At 36.2% G+C, this 24,234-nt stretch overlaps 1 protein-coding gene across 3 annotated transcripts in view; it reads right to left on the bottom strand.

The window, feature by feature from the left end:
- ncalda (neurocalcin delta a) overlaps window positions 1–23,605 on the bottom strand; it is a 57,083-nt gene extending 33,478 nt beyond the window's left edge. Inside the window, exons 1-2 of one of the 3 annotated variants that reach the window (XM_051865278.1) lie at window positions 23,423–23,605; window positions 19,712–19,789 (exon numbers count right to left, since the gene is read on the bottom strand). The gene's annotated coding sequence lies outside the window, so the exon portion shown is untranslated. Of the gene's footprint in view, window positions 1–8,868; window positions 9,000–19,711; window positions 19,790–23,422 lie in introns of those variants that run through there. The other 2 variants (XM_051865280.1, XM_051865281.1) reach the window with 2 other exon arrangements.
- Between the last annotated feature and the right edge of the window lie 629 nt (window positions 23,606–24,234).

The raw sequence follows: 24,234 nt of genomic DNA, 5'->3' as shown, positions 1-24,234 counted from the left end.
GAAAAGGAAAATCCAGTGAAGTGCAACTTGTGCAATGCAAGTCTGTCATATAGGCTATATAAAATTATGAGAACACTACTGTAAAAAAAAAAAAAGTGAATTCTTTGTTTTACTGTGTTGTTATGGGATAAGCACATCCACAACAGTTACACCTTCATGACTAGCACAGTCAAGTTTGCTTGTGCATTCGCAGCATTTTACATTGTTATGACAGCAGGTGGTGGCAAGGGACTGTCTTTATGAATAAGTCATCATTAAACTGTTCATTCAACTAATTACGCGTAAAAAAATGCAGATTAATTTATGAATGAAATAATTTGTTGAAATTAACTCAACGAGCAATGTGCAACATTTTACCTTTTATTTGTTCCCCACTAAATGTTTCCCCCCCCACACTAAATGTTCAGATTTTATAAAATTGTGCATTCATGATTTTTCTAAAATAACTTTTGCTGCTGAACCTAATTTATAATAGTATTTTTGTCATAGATTATGACTATAGATTGGGTGGGGATGTTTAACCACCAGGGGGAAGGGGGCATCACCCATGGGCGACGGCCCCTCCCCCTGTGGAAATTGGCCTGCCACCACAGCTGGAAAAAAATCCTAGAGGAAACACTGTGTATATATATATTATAATAACACTGTTTGGAAGTTAGTCAGGCTGACACCAACAACAAACGTGTAACCAATCAGCATTAGGGGGCGTATGACGGTTGAGGAGAGAGAATGAGCAAGAGGGAGATTTGAAAATAAAGAAAAGAAAAAAAAAAAAACTATAGAACGAGAGATGGGACACAATACAATACAGCTCAAAAGAATATCACTGGAATGAAGGTTTATGACTGGGCAAGCGCTTTAGGACCCGCTTTTATATTACAAAAGCTTTCCAGCGCTGGAGAGAGCTAAGAGGGAAGGCCTGAAAATAGACGCAGAGGCTGCTTTGATTTCTTCTCATGTGAGTAACACTGGGTTTTGATTGTCTGGAGCTGTTGTGCTGTTTGCGACTAACAACAAACACATGTTTATTTACTCTTGTGTACTGTACATTCATTTATTGTGCTTCCTTGTTGTTCATTCATCATCTGCGCTTTATTTTTCGTGAAGCATTTTGTTGCACGTCAGCTGTGACAAACAGACATCCATTGCGTGTGTAACAGTGAGAGTTTTGCAGTTAAATGACTGCACACTGACACCTGCTATAGAGAATGTGGTGTTTATCACTGGTAGTGCATTCACCTCGCATGTCAGCAGTGATCGGGCCGGGGTTCGAGACTGACTCAGAGCAGGGTGGTTAGAAATGGAGTGTGAGTTTTGGAGGCAGAGCAATGAAGAGAGGGGTGGGTTTGTTTGGGTTGATTTCAAATATCAACAGTGTTCAACAACGAATTTGAGAAATCGCATACAGCACCTTTAAATGGCCTGTACGTGGTACTTCTTTTTTTAATAACATGAGATTTTGGCCAAATGACAGAAGAAAAAAAAGTAAGCGCCCACATAAACTTTTTAACCTGATGAAAATGTAACGTGATGCACTTACTGCCACAAATATGGCCGTCGACGGACAAAACACGTATATGTCCAAAATTCGCTGGTCAAAAACATTTTTGGTTTGATTTTGGTAAAATGTTCATAATCTCATGCGAGTTTCTGACAACATACATAAAGCCACAATATCAACTTTGACAACGCAGTGTTTAATTATTTTAAAAAGTGTTTTTTTCCATTTCCTGAAAAGTAGCGTTTTTGGAGATACAAGGTTTCCGCCCGACAGCGATGATATACAACACAGCAACAGAGCAACTGAGCATTAAAGCCTTTGCACACTTACAACTGGGTTAGATCAGGGGTGTCAGTTTGATTACAGTTTGATTCTTTAGCTAAAATCTCACACACACTAAGTATTTTTGAGACTGGTTCACCCAACTTGCCCTCACATTCTAGGAGTAAACAAACAGGCAATGCCTCTATCCAAAACACAACTGGGTCTTTTAACTGAAAGGAGGGACTTGCACGCTCTAAGCCACAATATTAAGCACTACAATTACTCGAGTGTTTCCTCTCCTCCTCAAACTATATCTGGTAAGACATCCTCTTATAGGGAGTGAGGAAGGGGACAAAAGTGCATAGGTTGTAGCTGAACTACATCTTGGCTGTAGATCCACCAGGTTCAGCTAGAGGCTTTAGAGCATCAGTCATCCATTTCCACACCCCTCAAAAGGTATGCTCCAACCAGAAACTTTGACATGTACCACTCAAAAATGAGTGGTAAAATGAAAGGTTCCTCAGGTGACACCTATAAACCGTCTGATTCTGCTGGTCTTCACACCAAACCATTCTCATTCAGTCATAGATTTACCATCCATAATCTAGTTTTCCACTGGAGCAGTTACCTGAGTTTTTCCTTGTATTACATGCACTGAATGGAATTTCCACACAAATGCTCTTTACACTCACTGAACTAACCTTGAAAATACATCACTGCAGTGGAAAAACGAGTATTATGGCTATTGTGCAAGTCTGAAGTTGAAGTTTGCAAACCGTTATTGAATCTCTTCTGTTTCTTCAGACTACACGGTCACAGTATGACCAGGATTAGAGTGCAGAGTAATAATTTTGTGAGACCCATAACAATCTCTATTAATAGCAAGCTTGTCCTTAAAACTTTGGCCTCTAGTGTGATGAACACAAATGGAAACAGGCCATTGTATAAGTCCCTTTAGTTACTAAACAGACCATAGCAAAACATAACACAACCACTATTTGCAGAGCCCTTTAAAGTAATCTGTCCTGATCTTTCACTTAAAGAAACAGACATGCCAACAGACCACTTAAATGACACTTAAGACTAGAACTTGTGCTCTAAAGGTCGTATAAATCATCAGGACCAGCATTAGTATATCCAAGAACAATACACGTAGTACTGACACATATCCACATCTCTCATATTGGCCGTTGCTCCCCAAAGCTGATGTTCATTTGCATATAGTTAAACTTCTCAACTTTCTCAAGTTGCTGGTCACATCTAGTCAACAAGAGGTTGCAGGAAAGACATAATTAAATTAAAAACAGCACTATAGATTGACAAATAGATTGTGCCACACATAGAAAAGGCATAAATGTGTTATAAACTGTATAACAGACCATCACAGAAAAGGATGAAAACACACCTCTTCCAAAAGCACTTCAATAATTCAATCACAATCACAATAAAAGGCATTTACAATTACTTAAATGTATGCTTAAAAAAGTACTTTTCTGCATTTCACCTCTGTTCTAGCTTTTGTACTAACCTAGCTTATAAGTCCCCCTGCAGTCAATAAATTTATCCCTTAAAACTTTGATAATCACAATGACATATTTAAACTTTTTTTTTCCTGTGAAAATGTATTCATGCCTTAAAATAGCTTGAATGTAACTCTACACCCTTGCTTCATGTAGTATAAATGTATCCATGAATATGCACATTAGTCCACCAGCTAGGACTGCCTGATCCACTCGATCAACCGTGGAAAAAGCTACACAATGGCAAGTGGAAATATTCGTTTAATTCAGCCATTTATGTTTGAACCAGAAAATGAGTCAGAAGAGGAAGAGTGAATTATAGAGAAATCACAGATATGTTAGATCTCTTGAACACAGTGGCCCATCAGAGGGTTAATTTAGTCAGAATCCACTCACCGCTTAAAACGCCTGAGTTGTTGTGCAGTGCGGAGTACTTCACTCTCGCGAATCCACTCATTAACAGTGTAGACATTAAGTAAATAAGAGATTCATTGTGCAGTGTAGACAACTTTATTGATTATAACAGAATTTTTATAACAGATTCGCCCTCTCAGAGTCACACAGCTGCCTTCTAAAAATCAGTATCCCTAGAAATGAGAGGAAAAGCCCCACCCCAAACACTGATGGGATTGGTTACATGTTCGTGACGGTAGGAATTAGGGGCAGTTTCAAACCATGTTTTGAGACCTCCTTTGGTACACTGCAGATTTAAGGAGAAAATACTCGGCAATGGTGAATTTGCACATAGTTTGTCTTAAATATTAAAGTCACCGTGTGGTGAAAATCAAGTTTTTAATGTTGTTTATGTGTCTATGTGGTGTTTTTAATATGCTTTAAGACAAACCATGTGCAAATTCATAACACCATTTCTGAGTAAAACTGCAGTGATCTAAAGATAGTTTCAAAAACAGTTTGAAATCGCTGGTGTTTGTGACTTCACAAACTACACTGTAACCAATCATGTCAACGTGCCGGCAGCCTTTAGCATATCATTATACTATTACTATGACCGCTCTGAAGCAGGGGAGTCTCAAGAGAAGCCAGGTTATCCCGGTATATTTTTCTGTAGATATGAAAAATCAGGTAGATTTAGCAACATAGTGGGTGTATGATGTATATTACAATGTTATGATGAACTATATGCCTTTCTCCACTGACGTTCTGAGTTGTTCAAAGCGTTTCTAAGGATACTGATTTTTAGAAGGCAGCTGTCTGACTCTGAGATGAAGAACTGGAACATGGTTTGTGTAATATTAGCAACACATTATTAGCAGCTGTTTGATAATATAGTCAAGCAAAAGGCTAATCATATTAATTACAGTCACGTGTCCGATGTTGTAAAAAGAGATACCATTGTGCAGCGTTTACCTCAGTAAGTTGAGTGAGAGGATCAGGTATCCTGAGCTCGTGTGAGTGGAGGCGGGGCTAATTAGCATATTCATAGATCCGTGTATACTAAATGAAGCAAGGGTGTAGAGTTACATTTAAGCTATTTTAAGGCATGAAGAAATTTTTTCACAGGATTATTATTATTATTTTTTTTAAATATGTGATTTTGGTGATCAAAGATGAGTTTTAAGGGACAAAATTATTGACTACAGGGGACTTTAAAAACACCACATAGACAAAGTCTTGATTTTCACCACAGGGAGTCTTTAAACTAGGCATTGTGTACTATGAACCTCAAACGTTCTACGTAACACACAAGAACAAACCTCATTGGTTATGCAGCATGTTTGACCTTCTGCCAGAAGTTTGTTCTCACAAATCATTCAGGTTTGGCTGAGCTTCTGTTTATGTTCGCTGATCGATGTTTATATGCGAGTAAAAGCCTAAATTAAAACTGTTCATCATAAAAAGCGGTCGAGTCTCTTCAGAAAATTTGGACTAAACCTCTCAGTTCATATGGATTAGTCTTATGATCTCTTTTGTGAACTTTTTAAAGCATCAACGTTTTAATTGCGTAGGCTGTCTATGGAGGGGCAGAAAGATCTCAGATTTCATCAAAAAGATCTTCAATTTTGTTCCGAAGAAGGTCTTACAGGTATGGAATGACATGAGGGTGAGTAATTAATGACAGAATTTTCATTTTTGGGTGAACTATCCCTTTAAGACAGTCTTTTGTGCACAAAAAGTATTCTCGTTGCTTCATAACATTAAGGTTGAACCACTGTAGTCACGTGGACTATTTTAACAATGTCTTCTACTACTTTTCTGGACCTTAAATGTGGTAATTACGTTGCTTTCTATGGGGGATAAAGAAACCTTTGGATGTCATCAAAAATATCTTAATTTCGCTCCGAAGACGAACGAAGGTCTTACGGGTTATGAACAACATGAGGGTGAGAAATTAATAACAAATTTCATTTTTGGTTGAACTAACCCTTTAACACAATAGCGGTGTTAATGCAACTGGCCCCTGATGTCAAAATAGATGTGAATTAAGTCTTAGAGTGTAAATGCAAACACACCTGGCACTTATTATGTCACTGTTGGTGACTTGACTTATTCTATGTGATGTGTTTCTTAATCCTTCATTTTATTACCAATTTTTCACGTGATCTTTTAATAAACAATGTTTACTTACAAATATTTGAAGGCTACATTCTGTTTACATGTATTAATTATAATGTATTATTGTATATATTATTTATTATCATAAATAATGAACTTTTAATTTAATTTATTTTCAAATAGTTAAAATAATTCCAACAGTTTTTGCTATGGTACTGAAATTGGCACCAAGAACCATGAGATTTTCAGACTACAGGACTACTAGAATTTTGGTACCGTGACAACCCAGTGCAATGTGTATGTTCATGCTTCTTTGGAAGTAACCAATTATTTCATATTCAGATGGCTAAATTATATTTCCTAAGATAGAACTAAACATGTATAGGACAGTGCGATTCATTGTCTAAAATAAGTCATTATGATAACTTGATTGTTGAGTTTTAGAGTCAGGTATTAGACTTAATAGACCATATATCTTATATCATATATCAAAGTAGTGAGCGTCTGGCTTTCACTGCTGGTAGTTTAGCCATCGATCTATATTCAAATGAGTGAAACAGAGGTGCAGGACCAACCAAGATGTCACTTTGTTACATAAAATTGTTACATAAAGTCTAAAGAGTATAAAATAATTACATGCAAACTATTTGAGCTGGGTTCATTTCTATTATTATAAAGAGCAAATTACATAATTTTGGCATTGATATTTGACATCATGCACAGAAACGCAATCATTCCCACAATGGACACGCATACAGCGTTTCAGAATGAACCACTGAATACCCATTTCCTTGGACACCTGCTACGGAGATGTGGGAGACTGCTGAGGTGTGCAGGTTGTACAGTCGTGGACGCACATAGGTTTATATGAAAGTGTGTGGGCAGCTGCACTCCTACGAGTGTTTCAGTTCTCTTCCTCACGGCAGAGACGACTGTCACGACTTTGCCCACTCACACAGCAGAACCTCCTATTTCATATAGGCATGTAGGGAGGGAAGCAGAGATGCGATAGATGCATTTGTTACAGCGTTGCCGTTCATCATGTGGAGCCTAACCCCCCCCCACCACCACCACCACCACCACCACCACCACCACCACACCACACCACACCACCTTACCCAGAGTGCAGATGGTCACGAAACAATGAAAGAATGAGTGATTCATCCCTCTGCAGTGGTTCTATTCTGTCAACAGAGCCGCGTGGGTGATTCCTTTTACAATTCAATTCAGATGAACGCACATGGACAGGCATGTTAAACACGGTTGATGACTTCTGGATTTGAACATCTTGGGTACTTCTCAATCTCTCTTAAACTATGCCCTAGTGTTGTCATGATACTTGAATTTCTAACCTCGATACGATACCTGAAAAATATAGGTATTTCATACCATGCGGAAAACTGCCATATAGATATTTTTATTATTACCATAATTTTTTGATAATTTAAGTAACTTTGTTGCAATAGCTTACAGCTTTATTTGAAACTGAACTAAATTAAAAAAAAAAAAAAAAAAAAAAAAAAAGACAAGTAAACAGTCAGTAATAAAATAAGAACAAATCAACTAATTGCAAAAGACAGCACACAAATACAATAGAACAAAGAGGCAAATGAACTAAACACGGCTTTAAGTTTTTCAGGTGGGTCTAACAGTAGTATTCATGTAAGAAATACTACAGAAGTTGAATAAAGTAATCAAATGTAAAAGCAAAGAGTGATTTTCTCTTTTGTTCTCTGATTAACATGACAAACAGCAGCAGGTACTGTATATTAGGCTGCTGTAACTTTTAGAGCTTAGGCATGGATCCAATGTACTGTTACACAACATGCATTTTCTTTCTGCATTACGTTCTAAAACGGACTATGTTTTCCTGAATACTTGCCAAGACAGGAATTTTGAAACCTGCACAAATGAGTAAAATTATTCACCATACCTGCAACCCCCATAATGAAATTCAGGACCTGTAACACCAACACTATTCAACCAAAGCGAATGAGATGAGTGAGTGAGAGGCGGCGGGTGTGTGTCAAACTGTCAATTTGCGGTCAGAGAGAAGAGAGGTCAAGAACGCGCAGGTGGTATCAATTTAGCAATACTGCAGAAAAGGATTATTTGAATCATTTCAGACATTTATATATTACAAAATATATATATTTATATATATTTTGAAATATTAATTATTTTGACAGCATGACACCCATGCGTGGCAAATTATTTTGAGAGAATTCCCTCAAATGTCTTTTTTTTTTTTTTTTTTGTCTCTGTAAGTGCCATTCTGGAGTTGAGAGACAGTTAATAGGCATCTAATATAAAAAGGTTTCTATCAAATCCAGGAGTGCAGAAATCATTGCATATAAGATGTTAGATTTTTTTGGTCGGAGTGTGAGGATTAGTCTACAACATTAACCTGACAGGATGTAAAAACCATATATTTTTTAAGTTCAAACACCACAAAATAAGGAACATTTATTAGCAGATTTTTCATTTTTTTTTTTTTTTTTTTATACAAATGGTTGCTAGAGAGTGAGATTTTTCAATCTTGGGAAAAAAAATGATTGAATGGACTAAACTAATGATGAATTTATGATGAAGTATAAATGTAACAGGGGGTGTGAATATGTGAGCCAATGTATTTGGCATTAATGGAGGAAATGCATTCAGTACTTAAAAAATGTGGGAGGAAAGAGAAGCTGTAGTGGTTTAACATAATGGACAAGGTTGGCGGTTTTACACCGTCATTGCTGGTCTCTGTTGCAGGTCAGTGTTTCTTTGTCAGGTCTTATATAACAGCTCTGCAGATTTAAATGGAACTTTCATAAACAATTCTTAAAAAAAAAAAACAAGCCCTATTTTCTAGATATTTGATAGTATCCCAAACTGGTTTAACGGATTTATTTCACAGGAAGTCATTTCATTATCATGTAAGATGATATTTTATTTTATGCATTCAGGAAACAGTGGTCTGCTGCCACCCAATACAAGAATCTAAAACTTACTCCTGAATTTTAAAGTCAAATCAGTGTAGCTAAAATAGGTTTACCATTTATATATATATTAAAAAGTCCTTACTCTTAGTTTAAGGACCTTTGCCAAAAGCATGCTTCTGTTATGCCCCAGGACCCTTTCGCCATCTCAGGAGGGTAAAGCCAGAATCTGTCTTATGCGGTGTGTGAAGTCAGGGCTGTCAGCAGCACTTAGTTACCCCTCCCAACTCTGTCTCAACAGTGTGTCACGCTAGCGGTCACCACACTGCTGATGTCACTCATCCCAGAATAACAGTGAAAAGGCTAACCTCAAATCAACACAGCTAAAATCAATTTGAAGTTACACTCCTATCAAACTTCTCATGAACATATTACATAACTCATGAAACTTTTCCTGTCAAAACGGTCCAAAAAATGAAAAACATTTAAAACATTAAGGGAAAGTTGCCAAAGTCATTAACATTTCTTACTACAGACTGTTTCAAAACAGCTCAGCTTCACAAAACAACCCACATCACTCAAGTATATGCTGCATCATGAATGAACAAAAATAATTAAACTGGAAAATGTTTAATGCAAAGTACCATGTCTACACAACTATTGTTTGTAGAGATGCTCCGATACTAAATTTCTCTGCCTATACTGATAGCCGATTAGTCAGAATGATATCGGCCGATACTGATAGTTTGGTTTTTCTTAAGGAAAAAAAAAATCTCTCCCAAATAATGTTGCAAACTATACAGGGAACCCTCTCATTTGGTACACTACCATATTAGAGGTTACAATTAACAACAGAAGTTATATTCAGCTGCTGTTTATTTTCGGATATAATAATTACACTCAAATAAAAACTGAAATGTTTGTATAAAACTTAGCATCACATAAGGTAGTTTTCATGAGCACTTGTCTTCATGGCAAATTTACACAAACATAATTAACAGTAAATAAGCTCCTCTCTAGTGTTTTTTTATATAGAGAACTGAGCTAGGAACTGTGAACACTGGAAAACATTCCTGAGGTAAATGTGACATGATGTGACATCGTTCACAAGCTGTTTTATTGACGTCTTTCTGTGGTTGAAACGCAAATAAAGTGATTACATGAGACATGATACATTCCGGTAAGTTGTACAATATATTTCAACATACCTCTGATGGTCATGCATGTTTTTCGAGATATAACTTGTATTGAAGAGGAAGAAAAGACTCTGCACTGCCGCCTGAACTGAGGCATTACAGCGATCTGACACGTCACCTTTAAGAGTGTCAAAATGCCATTTATTGTTTGAATTTCATGATAAAATGGACATAATTTGAAAACTGAAACTTTTATTCTCATCAGAAGTAACAAAGCTTTTTGCGATTATTGGATGGGAGGCGCTACAAATAATATTTGATGTAGCTAAAAAACGCAGACCTGGCAACCCTGGCTTGAACTACGGGTGATTCTTTTGCACCAGTGCACAAAGCAAGGTCCATAAAGACATGGATGAGTGAGTTTGGTGTGGAGGAACTTGACTGGCCTGCACAGAGTCCTGACCTCAACCTGATAGAAGACCTTTGGGATGAATTAGAGCGGAGACTGCGAGCCAGGTCTTCTCGACAACACAAAAGCGCTTTTAGAAGAATGGTCAAAAAAAATCCCATAAACACACTCCTAAATCTTGTGGAAAGCCTTCCCAGAAGAGTTGAAGCTGTAATAGCTGCAAAGGGTGGGCCAACTCCATATTAAACCCTACGGATTAAGAATGGGATATCATTTAAGTTCATGTGCACGTAAAGGCAGGCGTCCCAAAACTTTTGCCAATATAGTGTATGTTTGTCCTTCTACAGAAAAAATATTAACATAACAAAAAATTTGAGAGGGGGAAGTTTCCAAAATTTGGTTGATTTGACACGGAATGACCCAATCCATCAATGGTCAATCAGAAGTGTTTAAAGGGGTGGTTCACCCAAAAATTAAAATTCTGTCATCATTTACTCACCCTAACATTCTTCAATGGACGAGCAAAAATTATGAAAGAATGTTAAAAATATCTTTATTTGTATAATCTTTAATTCTATATTTGTGTTTTGAAGGTGAATGAAAATCTTAAGAATTTGGAACAACATGAGGGTTAGTTATTAAATGACCTTTTTTATTTTTGTGTGAACCTTTTAAATTAGTCTATTAGCCAATCAGTAACAACAACCAATACTAATAGGAGAAGTTTAAACTTTAAGTTTAACAGATGCATGTTTTATGCTGTTTCACTTCCGTTTGTGGTGGAAGAAACAATACCTGACACTTACAAAGAAGCGTGTTTACTGGTACGGAAGAAATTCAGCGTGTCTTCATGGTGGTACAATGAGCTCTTATCTCAAAAGATCAAGGACAATTTGATTCCTCATAATATAAGTGATGTAGGTACCCAAGGCATTTCCATCAACGGACAAACACTTTAGTGTCAACGATGGTTTGACCAATGCCATCATTAAATTTTCTATAGTTTATTTACAGGGTATCTGCAGGGTTTTTAAAATCAAATTTAAGGCTTGTAAAGACCTTATTTATGTCCTGCCCAAATAAAATTAATACAATAGAACAGTGTCTATGGTAAAATCCAAAGCATAAAATGACTGAAAAACTTTACAATGCAAAAATTTGACTCTTTAGTCTTATTTAAATCGCAGAGGTCAAACATTCCCAATGTTGAATGAAAAAGTGAAAGCGTTCCACCACACATTCCATCCACATAATATCCAAAGACATAAAGCCCAGGTTCTGCCAATAGTCAATGCCATGTGCTGCAGTGATTGGTTTCAGTGTGTAGGCATGCGTCTGCTGACAGAGTTTGTGCTTAGCTGAGCGATCTGTTATTGACTTCTTTTCAGCAGACCACCTGGATAATAATGACATTTACAGACATCATTATTCAAGCAATGACGGCATCGACTCAGCCTTTGATAAAACATTATCGACGGATGGCTGTCTGTATGCCTCCCACAGAGCTGGGCGTTATCCTGCAGTCTCACTCTTGATTCATTGTTTTCTGTTCACGATGTACAGAAGAGTGCTTTCATAGTGAATCAGAACATGAAGAAAAACCTCTTCTACCCTTAAATACTCAACCAATTCCTCACAGAACACGAAAATACATTTTTCCATCAGCAAAAACACCTTGTCGTCATGTTGCATTTAGTTTTCATTGATTCCACTCAGCTGGTGCGAGATGACATTTGAATGTGAGAATGGGGATGTGGCTGGGAGCTTAATTCATGTCAACATCCTCAGTGAGACGTCTGCATCGATGACCACAGATTTTCTTAAACAAATTCCTTGATGATTATGTAGTAACGGAGATGACTGGACCAATGGAAACTTCATGACTATCAAGGACTAATAACTATATCCTAACCAGGCACAACACAGCTAGATTTCAGCGACAAGTAATTTGTCCGTCCAAAAAAACTTAAATGAGCTATGACGCAAATAGCCAGGCAGAGCATTTTTCTCTGTGAGTTTTCACACTTACAAAGCACTGCAGCAGAAAAGCACACATTTTCCTGACTTCACCATTCTGGTCACACTCTTTTTAGTAGCCACCATTGATTAAGTAGTATTAAAAAGGTATGAAAGTCACTGAGGCCTGAGTTCATGTCACATCACTCCAGAGTCTTGTTTAAGTCCAGTTCACATTTGTGGTCACAGACATAGACAAAGAACCTGCTCTTTAAATACAACATGCAAAAATTAATCTGCAAATTTTTCCACAAAAAAAACATTAGGTTACCGCAGATTATTGCTGGGCCTATTAAACCTGACCCATGCACATACAAAAGAACAGGTGTTCAAATAAGCCCTGAGCAAATATTTTCCACATATTTGAGGTGAACAAAAAAATAGATTATTTATTTCTGTTTGACTCTTTCTTTATGATGGTACTTTGAATACCACTTTTGCATGGTTGCATTTGGCCAATATTCATATAAAAGTCTCAATATTAATTCTTATTTTAGTAATGCTAATGTCAAGACTTCTAATAATAACTAAAACAAAAACTAAAATATTAAAATATTTGAATATATATATATTATATTAAATGTTAAATAAATAATTAATACATAAACGAAGAGTTTAGATGCAAAAGCGGCTAAATGGGATTTCCGTCAAAAATGAGATAATTATATTGAGCGAATGCTTTCTACACATAGTATACGTTCATCAAATACTTTCGCTTCAATTCCGCTAAATCTCAGTGTCATCCCATTCAGAAATAACGGTTCGTTGGCAGAAACCACTAAACGCCACTTCACTTTGTCAGCAAAAGCCTCTAAGTCCAGAAGAACCAATCAGAAGATGCAAATTGAATCATATGATTTCAAGATGAATGACGGTGTGCGTATGAGCTGGCTTTCAATTGCTGAGCTGCAAGTTATCATGTTTTGTCCATCATTAAAAAAAGGCAATAACAGGATTTTACAAGTAGCAAGTAAACACAACAGTGTTCCTGTGTAAAACTGACAGAAACTGATTGTCTTGTTGTCCAAAGAGGTGGACTTAGAGGTTTTGCGGCAAATTTGTTAAATGCCAATGAATTGACTAAAGTGACATTTGAAAATAAGGCATTTCAATAACTGACTAATAACCTTTTCATTGCCATTAAAGTGAAATTACCGAACCAAAACATAGGAGCTTGATAAAAAAAAAAAATGTTAATTTAAAAGCAGTGTTGGGGAAGCTACTCTGAAACTGTACCGCTTGACAAGCTACAAGCTACTCATAAGTTAAAGTAGTTAAGTTATATTCAAGTTAAGTTTTCAATATATTTTTTTTTTTTTACAATGACATTGTTACAAATAACTGAATAATTGTTAATGAAGAATGTTATAAGTAAACTATTTGGGGTTTAAAACATAATGCAATACAATTATGATTTCAAAGAGCAGGGTAAATTCAGGTTGAGTGGAACATTTTTTTTTCATTTTTATTGAACAGAACCGCTCTGAGACGCAAATCATGAGCTGTTCGCGTGAACACAGTATGTTTTGCTTGGAATCCTGCCGCAACCAGCCTTTGGCATGTGATAAGTGCACTACTATATCGCGATTTTATTTTCTGTTCAAGTAGTGATCTTTAGGTTCATTACAAAACTGTGGCGGGACAGATTAAACCATAGCGGGTCATCTTTAAAATTAAATCAGAAATAGACATTTGATATAAAGTGCAATAAAGCAGTGTGATCCATTTAAAAAAGTATATTATTCACCTCCTGTATGTGCTTTAATTCTTCGACGTAGACAGCGTTTTAATCTCTGGTTTGTAGGGGTGTAACGGTACATAAAACTCACGGTTCGGTACGTACCTCGGTTCTGAAGTCACGTTTCGGTATGGATTCGGTACAGCAGGTGGAGAGAAAACTAAACATAAAATTGCTTTTTTTTTTTATTAAACAGTAGTTTACTGAACAAACTGGGTCTCTGTCTTTAAATAAATTAAATTATAACTAGAAGTTCATTAAGGATAAAAATAATTATGTCTGTTAATGCTGTAAACTGTATGGAGCCCTTACTTGCATATTACTATATTAAAGGTTAACAACAGAGCCCAAACTAGTCTAAATTCAGTTGCTATTTATTTTTAGTATAATAGTCAACACTCAAATGACAAATTGTATGTAAACATGTAAGCTGTACATAAGGCAGTGTTTGCATTAACTTCTAAATCTAATTATTAAATTATGTTTTTACTCAATTCGTTGTTGAAATATAATCATTTATACACAGTGGCTGTCATTTTCAAGACAGATTTATTTAAACATACATTAAATCAAAACATCACCAACAGGTTAAATAAAATATAATGAAATATATAGGCTAATACAGTGCATATATTAAGCGAAAGAGTTCATTTCTCTTGCAAACTAACAAGCTGTGGAGGACACTGAATGGCATTTCTGAGGTAAATGCTACGTGACATTGTTTACAAGCAGTTTTATTGATGTCTTTCCGCTGTTGAAACACGGATTGAACGATTACACGGGATATGATACGTTTCAGTAAGTTGTACTGTCTCTTTTAACATACCTTCTGATGTTTATTCATGTTTATTCTGTAACTAGTATTAAAAAGGAGGAGATGATCGCGTTCACTCGCGCTCCGCGCTGCCGGTTGAACTGAGGCGCCTATACAGAGATATGTCACGCCACATCCAAGCGTGTCAAAACAGTATTTTCTGTTTAAATTTTGTGATTTCGTGGGCAGAATTTGAAGAATGACAAATTGTTTCTTATCTAAATTAACAAAACGCAGAGCTTATTGCGATTATTGGTGGTTAATGGTGGTTAGGCTACAATGCTGTATTTGTCGTGTACTGCTTTCGTCTTATGCACCTGTCTTTGTCCGCTGTCATAATTCACCGGGAAACCGAAGTGTTTCCAAACAGGAGACCTTAATGTTGCAATGTAATGCATTCGGTACACATGTGCGCCGTACTGAAAGCCCTGTACCGAAACGGTTCCGTACGAATACGCGTACCATTACACCCCTACTGGTTTGCATAACTTACAGTCGACTCAAGTGATCTTCAGATGATCTCCTGTTGGTTGACGGACTGTAAAGCCGCAAGATGCGTTATATAACAACAGATTATATAATTAACACATTTAGCTTGTGATCTAGTAAGAATACAACGCTGCTCTGCTTCACTGCATTTATAGGCTCGTGACTCATCAGAAAGCAAATGGAATGTAGCCTTTGGTCGCGTTACACTGCTACTTGTAAAAAGTAGTTAGCTACTGGAAAAGCTACACCGTTTTAAAAGTAACTGAGCTACTGACAAGCTACTGAAAAATTTAGTTAAGCTAGTAGTGTCGCTACTTGTAGCTAGCTACTCCCCAACACTGTTTAAAAGAAAATGTGTCAGACAGACTTAGAAGTTTTTGCATCTGAACTCTTCAAATATTAATTTTAGAGGACTACTTACAAGTTCTTTAGTAAGTTCTTCCAACCATATAAAGCAAAGAGAACACATCTAGCACTAGTCTGGGCATCACTGCAATTCTGGGATTCAGCCAACAGCAGACAATAGAGGACTTATGACAAAGTACCAGCAGCATCAAAAGGTGTTGCTTTTTCAGTTTGAAATAACCTAAGGTTTTCGACTGAGCCAAGTCTTTTAAACATGGACAGAAAAACAATGATTTACTGCCTCAGCGAAACCACCTTTTAACCAACCCACTGGGCAGAGATAGTGTTGTGTGGGCTAAATCAGCAATGCGATAACACTACCACTGGGTTAAATGAGATCAGCTATGGAGTTAAGCCAGGTTTTGAATACCTCTGTCCTCAGAAAAGGTGAAAAAAAGATTGGGCTTAAGATTATTTATAGATCGCTGCAAGGTATTTCTCATTTTAGATTACAAAATTTGTAAACTGAAGGGCTTGAGGAATAGTTGTTTTTTTCTAAGTGACATACACAAAAGTAAAGAAACAACATTACATTTTTAGAAAATAAATTCATTATATTTGGACATTCTCATGCTGAGAAAAAAAAAAAAAAAAGTGAGCTGAAGGGAAATTTTACATCTCTTTCTTCAATAACTCAGGAACTCTGGGGGGGGGGGGGGGTACTATGTACTGTGTACTGTGTACTATGTACTGTTTTGACATTACAGTACATAGTACAAAAAGAAATTCATAAATTATGGGAAAAAAAAAATATATATATTTAACAGCAAAAGCACTAGAGTTAATCAAATTAACATGCATTGTAAAGTTCAGACTCTAAGCTTTCAAATGACACCCATTTTGTGTTGATCAAGGCAATAGTTTTGAAAAATATGATTTTTAATTTTTCGTAGGGTGTCGCCCGCCGGCAGTATACTCTGGTTTAGAGGAACGACTCGGCACTCGTTAAAAGTTGATCAAAATGGTTACATGCATTAAAAAGCTCAGTTTCTCTGTGGTACACTTCGGGTTTAAGAGGTTAATCTAAATACCTCCTAATAGACCACTATTTTTACTGCGGTTTTACCACAAGCAACGTGTCAGAAACACAAAATAAAGACATTTATCAACTCAAGAATGATTTTTTAAATTTTGAAACACTATTTTGTCGAGAGATATTATTTTCCACTGAATTTTGTGGTTGATATTTAACAATGCAAAAACATACGTATGATGTAAATGTTAAACTATATCTTATTATAATGATGGGAGTTTTACACACATGGATTTTGCTTGGACTGCTCAATTTGCCTTCCACCATGTTTCACCAATGCATCAAGCACTTCCATAACGCATCTCAATTGAGAATGATTTCACCAGTATTTACCTACTGAATACACAGTAGTGTAATGCCATTTTTGGGCTGTATTTTTTTTTTTTTTTTTTTTTTTTAAGATAACGAATTAGGCAGAGCAGTCAAAAATATCTAATGCAATGTTAAGTTCTGGTTTCAAAGATATGGTTAACCCTGGTATATTTTTTACACTTGTCATTATGCTATTTACATCTTATTAATCTGACAAACTGTTTTTGAGAGCCTCTTAACATAGCACTTTTTAAGGAAAGAAGAAGATTCACACAGTTTTACCAACAGGCTAAATAAGAGATTCATTGTGCAGTCAAATTCATTGATAGCAGAACTTTGTGATCGTGATGAACTGAGATGAGTGACAGCTTTTTAGCGATTATTAAGGGAGCGCTCTTTGCGTGCTTTCTATGTGATAGATAATCCATTCAGTATTTGAATAAAACTTGTTTTGCTGCATTAGTTAAGGCAATGGTTATTTATTATTCAAATTGGCTGCCATACCAAATCACGCATATAGTATGCTTGCTTTTCTGTTCAAGTTATTAATTAATAACTTGAACAGAAAATCGTTTTTGTTAAAAAAAAAAAAAAAAAAAAATTATCTTGGGAGAGTTTATGCTGGAATGTGTAGGTTGTTGCTAGGTGACATGTAATATGAAACTATTTCATGACTTTCTATTTAAATGTTTTTAAAGAGGAAGCGCATCTCCTTTTCCTGAGCTGGTTCACCCTCCTCGTAGGTGTATAGGTATGAAATAGCTTCACAGACAGTCTTTTCAACCACACAGTATTGTTATTTATGTCTTACATTAATTCAAATCATCACAGAAGTACCGGGATAAAAGTTTATAGTTCAGATATAAACACTGATGTCTACAGTTGTGATCGAAATAGAGCAGATTCCCTTTTGAAAGTAACTTGGCACTTCAAATAACGATTGTATCAAATACACTGTTACACCAGTAGGTGGCGACAAGTGACTTGTATTTATCACTGAATCATTCATTCAAGAGATTTGTTCAAAAACCCTGATTCATCTAGTAATGGAAACAAGCGAAGTCTTTATGAGTAAGTCATTGAACCATTCATTTAAGAGATCTGATACAGTTTTTTCAACTGCTTACACACATTTTCAAAACTGTGCCTTTTTTTTTTCAAAACTTTACACACAAATCCAAGAATCGCACATACAAAATGCAAAATGCCTTACATCTCTTGCAAAATGAAGCACTGCATTCAGAATATCACAAACACATCTCAAAAGCAAATATTTGTCTTATGTTGCAAACACCTTTATCATAATATTCTATTTTTGGATATATCATATACACAGTTAATCAAAACCTAAAGCTCTTCTTTCATGAGCTCCTATGTACATTTCTGTACAAGATTGAAAGTAGAGATGTTGAAGAACTCATGGTAAACATGAAAGCAAACTTTTTTTTTTTTTGTACATATGTGTAGTTGGACAGAAACAATGGTTGTGTTTGAAAAAAGAAATCAAGATAGGTCTTGTTAGATTTTTGTGTGTTACATAGAGAATTGTGTGTTGTGTTTTGCAAAAAGTGTTTTATGAAATTGAAAACTGAGTCAAAGGCCGAGAATTAGTGTGTGGTTTTGCAGATTTTGTGTGTGGTTCTGGTGTTTGAGTGTCAGGTTGCAGAAATTGTGTGACGATTTCTAATTAAACACTTTTAAATAGATTGCAGCAATTAATATTTTGTCAGAACCTCTAGTAAACTGTGTTATTTTATTTAGTTTTCTGTTGTCTGTAGAATCATTGGAGAATCGTGACTTTATCCAGAATGGTGCAGCTCTAACCAACAGGATGGCTTTTATGTTAATAATCTGGAAAAGGTCATCCAAACAACATATTCTGAGACTCTAATGCAGGGTTTTGGGAAAAAGAAGAATGCAAACAGGAGTACAGCCTTGCAGCCAGTGAAAAAACAGCAGACGTGAGACTTCAAGCTCTGCAGGCAATTCATGATCACGGATATGAGAGCCAGTAGGCGTAATCATTCAGGCATAGCACCATGATTTGGGCAACGACACTAGAGTGGTTTTCAAAAGAAAATTCCTGTGAAAGTCAGCTGATCTTCACCAGTTTAGAGAACACGCAATAAGACAGTCAGGAATGGTCAGTTATTATCCACTATTCGTTACAATTTCAAGATCTGCATATAGCTCACCATGACAATGAATGTCTGTCAGCCTAAAACTGTTTGGACGGTACTGAGTTCTTGGTGTTGACAAGAAAAACACTTATATTAAATGAATACTGCTACACGTCATGACTCAAAACTGACATTTCAGTGCTCTCAATAGGCAGTCACCATGCTAGAAATGTACTGATTTGAGTGACACAGGTGGGCTTTTATTTCCTTTCTGTAACTAGGCAACAGCAGCTTAAAGAAAGTTATGTTCTTGAAAGAGTCATTACTACCTAAAAACAAATGAAACCGATTAAGTAATACAAAAACATAAACCTCAAGGTCACTTCCTTCCTTTTTGACGATCACCACAGACTGTAAGGCCTTTTCTGGTTAAAACAAAACCTACCAAATGTTCTGGAACAGATTTACCAATAGATTTATCATGAAAGTTATTCTTAAAGAAACAGAGATCCTCACCAAGTGCCAGAAGAAATCCACAGGCTTGACCAGCTGACCAGGCTGCTTTCTTTAGCTGCCGACCAGTGAACTCTTCACCTGAAAGACCACAGAAAAATTACCATTAGAGAAGGCACTTGTTTTATACAAGATATCACAATTGGGGGGTTGAATTATGAAAAAGAGAGCAGAAAAAAAAAAAAAAAAAAAAAAAAAAAACTATTTATTGAAAAAAGGGGTCGATGCTGTTAAAAAAAAAAAGAAAAAAAAAAAAGAGGTTGGTGTCTTCTGGGTGGGTGCTCTTGTTTCTAAGCAACAGAAATCTTGACTCATCCCCTCATTGTTCTTATGTTGTTCAACAGCTACAAAAAATAAAACAACAGAACCTATTGCTCTGGCTGCTTTTGTATGTACATCTGCCATCGACTCTTCATCAGCCCTTTGATGTTTACTGAACCTGGTTCAATAAACACCTCAAACACACAAGCTACGAAATACAATATATTAGGGCTGAATTGATATTAAAATAGGCAGGGCTCGACAGCGCGAGCGTTTCACTCGAATTTGCGACTAAAATAGATGTGTGTGAACTGTAAAATGTGTTTAGGAGCATATGCAAAAGTCCCTACAGGTCCTTATAATGTCTAAAAAAAAAGTTTAATGAAATATACCCCTGGTTTCAAAGACAAAGCTTAAGCCTAGTCCCAGACTAAAATGCACGTTTGAGCTTTTTTGAACTAAAAGCAACTTGCGCTGACATCTTAAAATATGCACACCAGTAATGTTTTCTAAGGCACGTTTATAAAAGCTACTCAAATGTCCAAATTGAGGCCTAATCCTGGCTTAAATCCTGTGAAACCAAGACTTACAAGGTCTTAAAGTCTTAAATATCTTTTATAAAAAAAAAAAAAAGGGGTAGTTCACCCAAAAATGAAAATTATCCCATGATTTACTCACCCTCAAGCTATCCTAGGTGTATATGACCATCTTTTTTCAGACGAACACAATCAGAGATACATTTGAAAAATATCCTGGCTCTTCCAAGCTTTATAATGGCAGTGAATGGGGGGCGAGACTTTGAAGCCAAAAAATGCATCCATCCATTATAAAAAATAATCCATACGGCTACAGGGGGTTAATAAAGGCCTTCTAAAAAATATCATACACGTAGGAGGAAAAACATCATGATGTAGGAGTATCGTAAGCTTAGACGCTTCTCGTGATTTAAACAAATAGGGCTGGGCAACAAACTCAGGCTCCTCTTTTCTTATATCAAAATCCTCCGCCATTTATCCTGAAGCTAGTTATTATAGTTAATAAAGTTTTAAACTTGTATATTTTTCATACAAAAACTCATCGCTTCACTTCAGAAGGCCTTTAGTAACCCCCTGGAGCCGTACAGATTATTTTTTATGATGAATGGATGCATTTTACTACTACTACTACTACTACTACTACAACTAAAAAGAAAAGGAAGAGCAAGGTTATTTTTTTAAATATATCTCCAATTGTGTTCGTCTGAAAGAAGATTTTCCCACCTAGGATGGCTTGAGGGTGAGTAAATCATTGTATAATTTTCATTTCTGCATTTAAGTCTTTTTAGACATACAATCATGAACTTCCCTAAGCATCTCCCCTCAGGGGAATCCCCGCCTCCATTTTGAAGTGTGTTCAACTTCGGCAAGTGGTCAAGGGAAGTTTATTTGGACAGACCCTTGACCCTCGATTTTAGCTGAGTGAACAAGTCTACTCAACATGTACATTTCAGGCAGATCCATAGACTACAATGCAGTTGTAATTGTAACGTCACAGCAGATAGAATTTCGTTTACACACACAACTATAGTGTATGATATTAGAGAAATTGACATTTAACCGCATATAATACTTCTAATTACCTTAAGCTTTTTTTTTTTTTTTTTTTTTTTTACACAGTTATAGTTTATTGTATTGTTATAAGTTTCGTTTGTGTATTTTTGTATATTTTTATTTGTATATATTTTATATTTAATATTAATATTTAATTTTTTTAATGGCCCAAGCATACATACAAGCCTATAGAATGGTGCATAAACAGATGTAGAAGGAAAAATATTGTAAATAATAAATCATCTCCATAGAAGATTCCAAACTGATCCAAGGGCTTAGGGTGTTAGCTTTACCATCCCAGGTCATTAGTTGAAACGAAATAGACGAAAGAATTAAACCAGCTCCTTCCACAGTGGAAGTCATTTTGGATCCCACTAAAGATATTTCATGCTCCCTAAATTTTTTTTACCTTTTGCACCTTGGGAGAAAAGTAAGCTAGCATCAAGCCCTGATAGGAATACCACTGTCAATTTTTTATGAGAATAATTTTTTTTTCCCACATATTTACATGTTCTTTGACCACAATCGGCACTGTCACGCATGCCAGCCTGCTAGCATCGGGTGACAACCCATAGTGCTGCTGAGCTTCATGGCCTGCGAGGTTGACACACCTCCACAACATGTTATGCGTGTTTTAAGTGGCTCTTCTTCATGCAAAGTGACAGCAGGATGCTCAGCCGTCTTGGCTTCTGTATGCCAACTCCTTCTTTCACAGTAAATTATATGCATTAGTGAAATTGGCCAACAGATAGCACAGACGTGCGTGTGTTTGTTTGGGGGGGATTTGGCATGGGAACACACGGTTGTGAGTGTTATCACTTGGCTTGCATCAGTGGCTCTAATTTCCATCTGGTCTGCATTAGTGGGAGAATGAGGGAGGAGGCAGATCTCGGCTCCTCAACCGCAGTCATGAAACTACACAGGACTTCATCTTTTTTGGGAAAAGTAATGGGGATGAATGGACTCTTCAAACATGGTTAGTGAAAAGAAAAAAAAAAAAGTTCAAAATGAAGCATTCAAGCCATTTAAAAAAAAAAAAAAAAAAAAGATAGCTATTTTAAAAAGGATTTCATCAGTATCACAATGAATCTAGCAAATATTTCACATTAAGTATACTTCCTAGGGTTTTTCATAATCAAAACAACCTCACACTAAGACAAAAACATTGACTTATTTCATGACACTTGAAAGATTTAAACATTAAAAGATATTTCAATGTCAAACCTCACATGTCTGACATAGCATGACATCCATTTGAGCTCTGGCAGTCATCAGTGATAGAAATCCAGCACACAATTAGATGAACCTTCACTCAAAACGTGTCAACAAGCATATTGAAATAAGGAAACATTAAACAGTCTTTTCAAGGCACAGCTCTAGAGTTCGTGTCCTGTTCAGATAACAGACGTCATCAAAACAGAGGGATCCTCTGTTCTTGTTAATCCATAACGGTAATACATGACAAACTCATTTTCTTCAGAAGCCGGTCAAAATCTTTTGCGTCACGAGCTGGAAGAGCAGTTGAACCGAGTATAACGAGCTTCCCTTCGGTTTAGTGTTCAATAGACCTTAATTAACAAGTTGAGGTTTGAGAAGACTTCCTACTATCAAGCTAACTGGCTAAAAGCACACGTTATGTCAGCGCAAAACAGAACGAGTTGTGTTAAAAACACACTCGACGTTATCGGTTATTAATAACAAGAAACTCTGTTTGTTGTTAGTCCGACTCTTTAGCTGCTTTAACGTTGTTTATCATAGTCGACAGTGATGAGTTGAACAACAAAACAAACAGAGATCAGAGAAAGGACGACAAACTGCGGCAAACTTGAAGAAAAGTTTAGGAAAACAAGAAAAATAGACTTACGGTAACAAACTTTCTGCAGACGGCTGGAGGAAGCCTAGAATCAAAATCAGCTATAGGGTCCAATGTGACAGCAGAGAACAAAACGAGAACTGAGAAAATAAACCGAAAACGTATGCGTGCCCTCGCGCCGTTTGGAGAATGTGGCACGAGAAATGCTTGATGGCGTCATCCGCGCGGCACGCCTTCCTCACAGCTGCAGAGGAGCATCAACAAGCTCGAGGATTTTATTCTTAGACATTATTGATATCGTTTTTGTTGTATAATTCAGAGAATCTTGGTGCATTTTCGCCTACCTTTTGTTTTCAAATAGGCTACGTTTTTAGATTTCCTATAACAGTCTTAATATTAATCATCAAATCCACGTGTTGGATTTTTACTATTTATTTATTTTAATTTATTCTAATTGTTAATATTAAATAAGATAACATGGATTAAATATGCAGTCTGTAATACGAAACCGTCTGATTTGACATTATGCATGTTTCGTAAATATATACCTATATATTTTTGTACCCAAATGGCAAGAATCAAATTCTCAATTCTCAAATCTATGAATTTACTGACATCTAGTGGTGTCTAATGTTACAGTAACATTTATCAAACATTCACCGCTGTGTAGTTTACTACATTTTCATCAAATTTTTAAGAGCAACTCCTGCATGTTATAGTTATAGCCTAACGAGTAAAAAATTATTAAAAGGCAACTTCTGAATTTTAGCATTCATAATTAGATTTTGATTAAATACAAAATGTAATCCGAGTCCTGCTAAGGATCAAGTCACATTACCAAATAACAAATACAGTTTATATTT

Source organism: Ctenopharyngodon idella, chromosome 16 (assembly GCF_019924925.1).
Source record: "Ctenopharyngodon idella isolate HZGC_01 chromosome 16, HZGC01, whole genome shotgun sequence".
Lineage (NCBI taxonomy): Eukaryota > Metazoa > Chordata > Actinopteri > Cypriniformes > Xenocyprididae > Ctenopharyngodon > Ctenopharyngodon idella.
This window is presented reverse-complemented; position numbering and strand designations above follow the sequence as displayed.